The sequence below is a fragment of the Eurypyga helias genome, unplaced genomic scaffold, assembly GCF_000690775.1.
Source record: "Eurypyga helias isolate BGI_N326 unplaced genomic scaffold, ASM69077v1 scaffold15852, whole genome shotgun sequence".
Lineage (NCBI taxonomy): Eukaryota > Metazoa > Chordata > Aves > Eurypygiformes > Eurypygidae > Eurypyga > Eurypyga helias.
This window is the reverse complement of record NW_010236741.1, coordinates 28,084-39,072: the sequence shown is the minus strand read 5'-3', so window position 1 is coordinate 39,072 and position 10,989 is coordinate 28,084.

The following is a 10,989-nucleotide window of genomic DNA, read 5'->3' as shown; positions in this document are numbered from 1 at the left end:
AAAACACTCTAGAAAACTCTGAGTTCACCATTTTGCTACAGACTTTCTTTTTCTTAACCTAACTGATGATCTCCCCACACACAGTGGACTGTCTAAACATAGTCACAAACCTATCTCCAAACCAAACTACCTTCCACCTACACAAGCTGGGTTTCAGGAATGCAAGAGAATAGTGGTGACAACCCACAGTATTAAAGTCATTAGATTCATATCAGAATTCACATCATACTCATGTCGGATATTTCTCTCTGGTTTTCTTCACTGTCTCATATCTACACCCTCAAAAGCTAAAACCCTCCTATGGCTGCATCACATCTGCCCTCTCTTATTTCCCCTCTGGTCTGAAGGCACAGCTGTCCCCCACCGGCACTCTATGCACGGGAAGTCAGGCCACAGACATTGCTCACTTGGTAACACAGGGCCCTGGCAAAGCTCTCACGAATCATTCTGCTGCTGCACTCTCCAGTGTGATGGTCGTGGGGAAGTAGGGCAGGATTTCTTATACTGGCAGTATGTTCTTATGCTGTAGTGCATGAAGGGCCAACTTGGTCATACGGTTCATTCTGACTGACACCAACTCACACAAGCAGTTGTCCTGTAAGACAGCCTCAACATCAACTGCCAGTAGCAGCAAGATGGAGCATCTTTATGGAAACAGAACAGAATTTGAATCCTACCTGTTAGGACAATGAAGAGCCAAGCTCTTCCTTCAATAACCTTAGTGAAACCCAACTGACTTTAAAGGAATGATTGGACGATTACAGTCTTTGTAAGGGAAAAAAAATTGTATTCACCGGCCCTATCAATTTAATTAGTTTTGTGAATGTGTCTCCATACAAACTGGTGAGCAACAATATGCTTCCAGATATCACTGAGCTTTGGAGAATATACAGTCAGACACAGGCTCTGGTCCTAACCACCATACATACCCCTGGCCTAAGCTGTCAATCTTTAGTACCGGTCCTCATGCAACTGCACTGACTTGGCCATGTAACACGGTCAGGCAGAGATCTTACTCTGCCACAGGCAAATCAAGAACATTATAAATAACACATTAGTTTCTACAAGTGTGTTTGTTTGTTTAGGCATATGTAAAAGATAACCATAGTATGTGAGAGAAGATACACGCATCACTTCTGAGAATAAAGGCTTCCAACCCAACCCATGGTGGTTTCCTGTGTGTTGCCTCACTGAGCCCAGCCTGGTATGAGAAAATATTAGTAAGGGTGAAGACCCTGAGAGCATCAGGAAGATCCCAGGAGTTCCAGAGCATCTCTTACCACATTGAATCCCGCTTCTTACTTTCCCCTAGACAACTTCATTTCATTATTGGCCTGGAAACACAGGTAACATGAGAGAGCACTATTTGCTTTTTCTCATGGTTTTCTGTTTCTGAACGTTGTTTCTGGTCAAATAAGTGAAAAGGAACAAAGAAATCTGCAGGCACAAGGTCTGCCATTTACACAAAAGAAAGGACACCAGGAGCAATGCATGCAAAATAGATCTAGCAGTAGGTAAGTCTGAGGAGGTGAATACACTCTTAGCAGTACTAATAACCCATGTGCAACTAGGAGGTTTAAAAAGGAAGAGAGGCATAGCCTGGACCAACAAGTGCCTACCTAATTACAATGGCATCTCTGGATGAACCTGCCAAGGAGTCTTACCTGGTGACATTCTTCCCAAGCACTTTTGTCTTGCAGTTATGAAACAAACACAACAGCTGCTTGGATTTGAGGAACTGAGTGGAACGGTACCACTCATCCTGCAGGAGGTATGTCAGTAAGGAAGCAGAAATAACCCAGCAAAGCCAGAGAAAATTAATCTTTTCTATAAAATCACAGAGGAGTTCAGTGGTTAGGATAGAGATACATGTTTTACTGCCTCCACAGGAAATAAAAGTGACGTTACTTACGACATGGTGCTTGCAAGTCCCACCAGGATGTCTGCTCCTTCCTTTTCTTGTCTTGAACATGGATTTTATAATCAGAACTAAACATCCTTCATCGTTTCTCTCGTTGCCAGTTCCTTTTCTTTCCTCCTTCTCTGTACAAAGCCAAATGCCTCTTATTTCGGCGTGGAAAGCAGTGGAGAGCAGTCGAAAGCAGGCCTGGAAAGCAGCGGAAAATGCTAGTGTCTGCTAGAAAATCCAACAGAGGCTAAAACCCTGGGATGTGTGGTAAACTATTCAGGGCACATCTCTCTTTTGAGGCATGGCTTTACTCTTATTTCAAGCTTTTTCACCTAGTCTTGGCATCAGTCCCACTAATTGTTGGAAGAGGAGGAGGTACAAACTTTACACTCATACACGAAGAAGCTCAGTGCCTGGTTTCTTCCCGCAATGGGTAAACAAATCATGGGAGGCTCACTCGCTATCCGGTGGTGCTCCCTTGGTTTCAGCAGAGGTCATCCAAGAAGGAAGCCTACGAACAACTGAGTTTACTGACTTCCCACATAACTTTTTCTTGGGTTTTTTTGTTTGTTTGTTTGTTTTAATGAGGTGACAACTCAGCTATGTAATTACAGATTGATCCTAATCACCAAGTACTGGATTTAACACTTGCAAAACTGAAGTTAAAAGGCTGCTGGATGTACATGTTGTAGATTGTGAAGCAAAACCAACTTCCTAGTGCAGGATGCAATCCCCGAGGTGAACAGTAGAGGACAGATACAAAGATACATTGCTGTCCTGATCTGATGATTTCCTCTTACCCAGGTAGTGACTGTCTCGTGCTTGGAAGCTCAGAGATAAGTAAAGTAGACAGTTAGAGATGGACCCGAGCTAGAAAACCTAAGTCCCTCTGTATTTAGAGGCAGAATTACGCAAAGCCCATGACAGTTCAGATCTAGCATATTCACCTACGTTTCTGCTTAGTTTGTTATTCAGTTAAATTCAATCTCATCCAGCCTTTTGTCTTGGTGTTGCCTAGCTACACTACTCTCTGCAAGCCAAGAAAACATACCTCCCCTTAAATGAAAAAAAGTGAGGGTTTGGCCCCTAGCCCCCTGAACCAAAGGCTGTTGCTAGTTACATTGGTAGAGATGTTGAGTCACCTGTTGAAGCTGAAAGGACAATCCAACTTGATTTTTCCTGCTCTCACTGACTGTGGTGCAAGTGCAGGCTTAACTGCAATTATCCTCAGACCCATGCAGTGTTTAGGAACTCTAATCTCATACCCTTTTCCCAGTCACCTTAAATGCTGCACTCTTACTCTTTTGACCTTGCCTGCCTCAGAGAGATCTGTCTTTTTTTTATATGAAATAAAAAAATACTGAAGCTGTCAAAGGTCTGCTTTCCAGAGTGTAATGCCAGATAACCTGAAAAGCATCTAGTCACCTTCTGGGCAATCTCAAGAGCAGAAGTACTGTGTAAGGTGATATCCCCTCCAGACCAAGAACACATGGCACATGAACACCCTGTTCAGAACCATCCAGCAATTTGTCACTCTCCTGCCCCAAGTAGAAGTGAACCCAGCACACAAAACCACAAATACTGAGTATGTCAAGGCAGCAGCCATGTCTGATACAGCCAAATAGATGGCAACAGCCCAGTTATGACATTCTTGCTGAGTATCAGTAAGGGCTGTCCGCTAACAGTGATGCTAGGAGAGCCCATGTGCTAGGCGGTGGCCAGCAGGAACAGTGAGAAAGCCTCAGACAAGCAGATCTCCTGTACAACAGTTTGTGCGCAGAGGGAGCTTCTTCATGCCCTTTCACCTAAACATGTATTTAAACCAACAGGTGGTCTAACGCAAAGGCAGAGATACTGAATACAAGCCAATACACTGTAGCCAAGTGTGTCAAACTTCGCATGTTTCAAGTCTGCTTTAGAACAGCAAAGGATGAATGAGGACTCACTAAAAAAAAAAAAAAAGGAGTAAAAAATCAGTGATATGGTGTTGGCCCTAGCAATCAGAACTGTGATTGAACAAGATCACCAGCTCTGTTGGAGAAGAGGACTAGCAGGAGAAACCAGAGCTCATCTTGCTGGCACCTGCGTTGTCGAAGGCTGGAAAGATTTATTTTAATATAATATTGCTGCCCTCTAGTGCTTTGGAAAAGAATCTGTCCACAATTACTAGCCATAAACAGATGTTAGGAAAGGGAAGCATGCTGTTTCCAGGAATGATCAGGAAAAGATCAAAACAGTCAGCAATATCTATCAAGGCAAGCATTAAAGACAGCTCCAAGTGGGTAGAAATCCATATAGTCACTATTTCAAATTAGCTATATCAGTTTAGAACACCCCTAGAATCTTGCCCATTTTTGTTTCCAGTATCAACAGACTATCAACAAGTAGATCTACCTTCCATTTACTGTATCCTGAGGCAAAGGCTTTCATCAAGACACTAGTTACTGAAGTTAAGGTGGCAATGGCCAATAATCCACAACACCTATAACTGCTTTTGACACTAAAACTGACAGATGGTACACAGACACCCTAATATATTACAGATATTAAATTATCTTTTGATCTCAGTGATAACTTCAGGTCAGCCATCAGCACATCCTTTGTGGTCTCTAAAATATGCCCTACATATCTCTGCCTTTGCTGTGCCTGTTCTGAGGCCTAAGAAAGTTCATTAAAACAAACTATGTGTGAAATAATCTCTACTCACATCTAAAAAAAAAAAAAAAAGACACCAAATGAACAAACACTTGAACCACTCTGTTGCTTCTGATTTTAAAAGTGATAGCAGAAGTCTGCGAGAAGCAGTTCAAAATGACTGCTTCAGCTACCCTTTCCAAAGCAGTTTATTGCATATCCATTCAATTAAAAAATATTGTTGTGTTACAACTCACCTCACAAAACCAGAAACTCTACATCTTCAGTTTCTGGGGAGATCTGTCAGAAGCAACAACACCTCTTCAGCATCCCCACCTCACTGTATAGGGCAATTAACCTTCCTAGTGTTTGCCAGACAAAGGCATATTGAGGCTGGAATTTAATTATTCAACTGGTAAAGTTCTTCCCTCCTGCCACTGCTGAAGATAATCAGCATCTTATCCAATATTTCATCCATTTATCTGGACAACTGCAACATCAGCTTTTGCTTTACAAGGGAACTCTAGCAGTAAGGGAAGGAAATTCAGGCTTTGTGGTCAGATCGCAGAACTGACACCCTCGTTTTTTTAGTTCTGCCTCTAATTTCCGGAGTAGTTATGGACAAATCTCTATAGAATACATTTTTCCTCTGTCTGTATAGTTGACATATATTCTGTGATGTCTACTAGCTCTGCAGACACCTCCTTTCCAGACGGCAGTAATTTCTCACAGTTGTGAAAAGGTCTGGCTAACCTTTTATTGAGCCTGTAGACCGCTGTCCAGCCAAAACGCAAAGGCAGGTGGCAACGTTCTGCCCATCTGAAATTCCTCCTGTGTCTGTGCTGGTTTACCACATTACTCTGCACTTCCAGTAGTGTCACCTGCCTGTGTCCTTGTGATATATTCATATCCCTGTAGGCATGTACCTGCATGAATGCAAATTAAGACCTGCTGGTAAGCAACAAGTCTCTCTCTCTCCCCCTATACAGTGGCTGCACCAGTGACAGCAGCACCTGTGTGAGTGCATGTGTCCTGCCCCTGGCAGGATGTGGGAGACAAAGCTTCCTTGATGTGCCCATCCTGCTTCCCTGTGACCTCTGCAGAGTCTACTGCTTGTGTCAGCTGCAACGCTCAAACCTGGTTCCTACCATCTATCTGTTCAGCAGAGATCACAGAGTTGGGGAGGCAACAGCAACTGAATTTGAATGTCAAAGCTGGTGCAACGAAGAGGTGGTTGATAAACCACAGAAACACACCAGTGTCCTCCAGTAACTGGAACTAGTAAGGCTGGGCCACTGTGATCTGCATCCAGTCTAGATTTCTTAAGTTGCTGGTTGCAAGCAACCAACCTGCTGTTTTGATTTTACATGTCAGAGACCTAAATCTAGGGACAAACTGCAGACATATAGTTGCAGGCAGGGGAAAATGCAGCCTGTGAAATAGTGACTGAAACAGCCATTGAATCATGGTCATTGTCAACTGCTCACATGCTGTCCACACAGAGTTAATAAAGATGCAGTGATAATGGACAAGAAATTTAAAGAAAGTCTTATAGCAAAAGGCTCCAGGAAATTAATTCAGTTTACCAGAAGAAAGGGGAAGGATGTAGTAGGGAACTGGTCAGAGAAGGCTCTTCAGTCACACAAAGCCACTGCAAGAGCAGTCTCTTGCAAGAAGCAAAAACTGAATGCCAGAAACATAGCACACATCTTTAACAGCAAGAGGGATTCACCAGTGAGACAAGTGACACAAACTTCAGGCTAAATTGTGTATTTTGGTAAATCACAAGTAGATGTTTTCACAGAAGATAGTTTCCTAGATCAAGCATCCATGTATTGTACTTGAAGAGGGAAACGTTTCAGGGAAATCTGAAGACCTGTGTTACACAGAGGATCAGTCTAAGCAATCATAGCCACATCTTCTGGCCATAAAACCCCATGACTCATCTAACCTCTAAACTTCCCAGCCATGGCCGATTGTGCAATATTTATTCCTGTTTATAGTACAAAGAAAGCGAACTAAGCACTTTGTGCTACTACCTCACTGTGAAATTACTTCCTACATACCATGTAGCTACTACTGTGGCAGGAAAGGCCAGCTGCTGATTAAAACCTGCTAGTTAGAGACAGATCTTCTGGGGGCTATTCCATGTTCTGCCTTACATGCAGTGGAGCAAGTAATTCTGAGTGGCCAAGCCTGAACATGTTGTCTGCTCTCTAGAAGGCTGCAATAGCATGCTGTAGGTAAACAACCTTCTCACAATCTTTTTACTACAAAGGAGGCACCTTAAATCAGAGCTGATCTGCTAGATTTCATTGCTCTTATTCCATTTCCCCACCTGTAAAATGAGGAATGACTGCAAAAAAAAAAAAAAAAGGTAGCTTACTTCTTGGGAGATGATTATGAAGTATCTGTGCTTTGCTTCCAGGGGCAGTGAGAAAGTTTTTTACCATTGCAAACTCACCCTGCAAAAAGAGGAAAGCATGGGAGGTCAGTAATGAGAGCTGGGCTGGCTGCAGAGGGTGAAATCCTCACTGTCACTGATCAACCCAAAGAATCAGAGTCTTCAGCAGGGAAATGCCTGCCTTGCCCCCTCATTAATGGTGTCTCTCCATTTCAAGGCTTCCTTCTCTCCTAAAGGGTAAAATTCTTGTGAATCTGCTTTGGAAGAAAACATTAGGGTCTCTCCTCTGATAGACCTTTAGGACAACCCTTCCCAGTTCCTTTCTCACAAGCACTAGTGACGGCTTACACCTGGAGTATCCTCTCCTGTGACCTACCACCAAGAGGAAATGCTGAGATGCCAGAACATCCTGAGTTACTGCCAGGCCTTTCTGAAGGTGACAGTCTCCCAGTTCAATCTTCCAGCTGACTGAGAATCACTGCAAATGGAAATGACAGCGAGAAAGCTTGAGTTGGAAGAGACAGGCCAAACTCCCTTGAACTGGCCAGCAGCAACAGCCATCCAGCCAAGCTGCGCATGCCATTGGCTGTCACATTCCTCAGACATGGGACAGTGCACATTGAACAGTAATATCTATCACAAAGCTGAGTGCATGACCCACTTTAGAGAGAGCTGATTCTCTCATTTCCAACTAGGAGTGATCCTGCAAGCAGACACTGTACCTGAGTACAATGACGTGGGGGATACCTTTGTGCAAGTCATGGCTAAAGATGTAGGGGCAAAACTCATGGCCCATGTACAGGAAGGTGACCTTGTGGTGGATGCTGCCTGGTTGAAGAGGGAGCAGGAAGTGGGACAGGAACATGTGTACACAGACCCTCTGGAGGAGTAAGCCCTTTGCTATTTCCATGTATTTGCTTCCTTTCTAGTGCCAGTGTTACTTTTAACCTCCTTACCTCTTTCCACAGCCTCCCCTGCAGTTGAATCAGACTGTTAATAGCAGTCTTCAAAGCTGTACAGTCAATTCCTGGAACCTCCCACAACCCTACTTGTATCCCAGGTCCAAAGGCTACAGCAGAGGGAACAGATGCAAGAGAACTGCCATCAGCCTCTCCATATTTTGGTTTCTAGACAGATATTCGACTATGCAGATCATTATCATATGAAAGCTGAGGCAAGAGGACATTCACTGCACACAGGGGAAGGACAAGAGTTAGGGCTGGCATGTTGGATATATTGCATCTGCTTGTTGCATTTTTTTCCTTTTGCCTTTAAGTTGCACCTTTTTCCTTTTTTTTTTTTTTTTTTAATTTTTGGTGTGGCCTACATATTATGGTCTCTGAATCCCTGGTCCTATTCCAGTGTCACACAGCTGCATGCCTCAGCTCCTACAGTCACCCCTTCTCACAGGTTGGAGCAGAAAGTCTTAAATGTACTTCCTCAATATCAGAAAGTGGTCTTACCTTCCACATTCTTGCTGAAACTCTTTAGCTTCAAGGGGTGGGAAGGAATCAGTCTACCCCAAAACATCCAAAATCAGTTGTGTTTCCATGAAAAAGATGTTTCATATGAAACAGAAAGGATGTATATTTAAGTAGCACCCTTTTCCAAATCCCACATGAATGACAGAAGTAACTGTATTTCTCAAAATGCAGCTGCTTTGTTTCTCTACACTGCACATGGGGCTTGTTCTTTCAAGGTTTTTGTGACATACAGCACTAGACATTCAGTTAAGAAATAAAAGCTAGATGTTCTTGTTCATTTTTTGTTTTATTAGCACAAGAAGCTTTCTTATCTATTGAGAAAACACACTGCAGGCTGACAAAGCTAGTACAAGGAGCGCATTCTGGGAAAAATAAACCAAACTACAACTTAAATTTCCCAAACCTCATTTTTGCTTTCATCTCAGTGATTCTCTCAACTTTAACCAAAGCCCAAGAACTTGAACCTAACCATCTCTAATGAAAACAGATAAAATTCGGTTATTTCTAAGGTAGAAGATGTGAATTATGCTTAATTGGCCAAATCTAGTGATTCCCCTGAGAAGCTGCCAATTAACCTTTCTCCACAATTTTAATCATTATACAAAGTAGCCTCTTCATCCCCCATAAAAGAGAAGAGACTACCCACAAAACCCAGAAGCCCTAGCAATGAAACAGAAACTGAGCATAACACTGCTAGTATGTATGCTGCAATACATACATTCGTCCATATGTATGTCATACATACATACCTACGTCCTCATGAGTCAGGATTAAAGGAAGGGCAAGGACAGGTGATATCAGTGATATATATCAATAGGGGTCTGCCACAGGCCACCTGACCAGGAAGACCCAGCAGATGAGGCCCACTGTAGACAGGTAGGAGCAGCTTCATGCTCACAAGCCCTGGTCCTCGTGGGGGATGTCAACCACCTCAATATCTGTTGGGGGGACAACACAACAGGGCATAAGCAATCCAGGATGTTCCTGGAATGCTTTGTTGATAACTTCCTTCTCTAAGTGACAGAGCAGCCAGTGAGGAGAGGTGTTATGCTGGACCTTGTTCTCAGTGACAAGGAGGCGCTGGTGGGGAATGCAAATCTCAAGAGCAGTCTTGGCTGCAGTGACCATGAAATGGTAGAGTTCAATATCCTTAGGGCAGAGAGGAGGGCACACAGTAAACTCACTACCCTGGAGTTCAGGAGAGCAGACTTTGGCCTCTTCAGGGACCTGCTTGGTAGAGTGCCATGGGATGAAGCCCTGGAGGGAAGAGGGGCCCAAGAAAGCTGGTTAATATTCAAGGATCACTTCCTCCAAGTTCAGGAGTGATGCATCCCAACAAAGAGGAAGTCAGGAAAAAACACCAGGAGGCCTGTGTTTCTGGATGAACAAGGAGCTCCTGGACAAACCCAAACACAAAAAGGAAGACAACTGTGGGTGGAAGCAAGGACAGGGAGCCTAGGAGGGATACAAAGAAACTGTCCAAGCAGACAGGGGTCAGGGTAGGAAAACTAAAGTCCGGATGGAATTAAATCTGGCCAGGGACATCAAGGGTAACAAGAAAAGCTTGTAGGTATGTCAGTGATAAAAGGAAGACTAGGGAAAACATGGGCCCTCTCTGGAAGGAAATGGGATACCTGGTTACTCAGGATATGGAGAAGGCTGAGGTACTCAATGACTTTTTTTCCTCAGTCTTCCCTGGCAAGTGTTCTACCCACACTGCCCAAGTTGCAGAAGACAAAGGCATGAATTGGAAGACTGAAGAACTGCCCACGGTAGGAGAAGATCAGGTTCGAGATCATTTGAGGAACTTGAAGGTGCACAAGTGCATGGGACCTGATGAGATGCATCCACAGGTCTTGAGGGAACTGGCAGATGAAGTTGCTAAGTCACTACCCATCATATTTAAGAAGTCATGTCAGTACAGTGAAGTTCCCACTGACTGGAAAAAGGGAAGCATAACACCCATTTTTAAAAAGGGAAAAAAGCAAGACCCAGGGAACCACAGTGAAGTCAGTCTCACCTCTATATCTGGGAAGACCAAGGAGCAGATCCTCCTGGAAACTATGCTAAGGCACATGGAAAATAAGGAGGTGATTGACAGCAGCCAACATGGTTTCACTAAGGGCAAATCATGCTTGACAAATTTGGTGGCCTTCTACAATGGGGTTACAGTGTTGGTAGAAAAAGGAAGTGCAACCGATATCATCATGTTGGTTGATGAGAAACTCAACATGACCCAGCAACATGCGATCACAGCCCAGAAAGCCAACTGTATGCTGGGCTGCATCAAGAGAAGTGTGGCCAGCAGGTCGAGGGAGGTGATTCTCTCTCTCTACTCTGCTCTCATGAGACCCCGCCTGGAGTGCTGCATCCAGCTCTGGGGCCCTCAACATCAGAAGGATATCAGCTGGTTGGAGTAAGTCCAGAGGAGGGCCATGAATATGATCAGAGGGCTGGAGCACATCTCCTATGAGGAAAGGCTGAGAGAGCTGGGGTTCAGGCTGGAGAAGAGAAGGCTCTGGGGAGACCTTATCACAGACTTCCAGTACCTGAAGGGG